The sequence below is a fragment of the Tarenaya hassleriana genome, unplaced genomic scaffold (genome assembly GCF_000463585.1).
Source record: "Tarenaya hassleriana unplaced genomic scaffold, ASM46358v1 Cleome4938, whole genome shotgun sequence".
NCBI classification, from domain to species: Eukaryota; Viridiplantae; Streptophyta; class Magnoliopsida; order Brassicales; family Cleomaceae; genus Tarenaya; species Tarenaya hassleriana.
The window spans coordinates 1-572 of record NW_010967646.1 but is presented as its reverse complement, the minus strand read 5'-3'; the positions used below and the strand labels follow the sequence as shown (position 1 = coordinate 572).

Genomic DNA, 572 nt, shown 5'->3' with positions numbered 1-572 from the left:
TTATTCATAAATGTCTCGACAGATTCACGATTGTTCTCATCGACAGTTTTCCACAGCTGAGTAAAGACGATTCAAATATATGAATGTAAATTTAGATCTTTGATTGATACAACGAATATAGATTTGCAAAACCACTAAAGAAAAAGGTGGGCTTACCTCGTTCAAAGGTGGGTTTCTGTCAACAACAGCTGCTGAGATTCACATCAAGAGCTCTCAGTTAGAAAACTGAACCATACAAGACATAACTTCTAACACATTGATTAAATTTAGAGAAGTATGAACACATACAGATTGACGGTGGAACGATTCCCTGAAATCGAAATATTTGATAGAGATTTAGATTATCCAGGGGCATTCTCCATTCGGAGATTAGGACAAATCTCACTTCGGACATGTTAAAAAACAAAGGGTCAGTATATACATACATAATACTCTTCTGCATATTCCAAATTCAACGCCTTTTCGAGGAGAACCACCCGTTTCTTCACAAACTCGACCAGTCTTATCTGCATGTCTCTGTGGATCATCATCGAGCTTCCATGGCCTCCACAAGTGTTGTTTGCAGATAAGTT

General features: G+C 37.8%; 1 long non-coding RNA gene across 1 annotated transcript; it reads right to left on the bottom strand.

The window, feature by feature from the left end:
• Nucleotides 1-5: 5 nt before the first annotated feature.
• Nucleotides 6-532, bottom strand: LOC104825831. The gene is made up of 4 exons (XR_773672.2): nt 426-532; nt 289-310; nt 157-191; nt 6-56 (listed from the first exon to the last, which is right to left on the bottom strand). It is a non-coding gene; the product is annotated as an uncharacterized LOC104825831 (long non-coding RNA).
• Between the last annotated feature and the right edge of the window lie 40 nt (nt 533-572).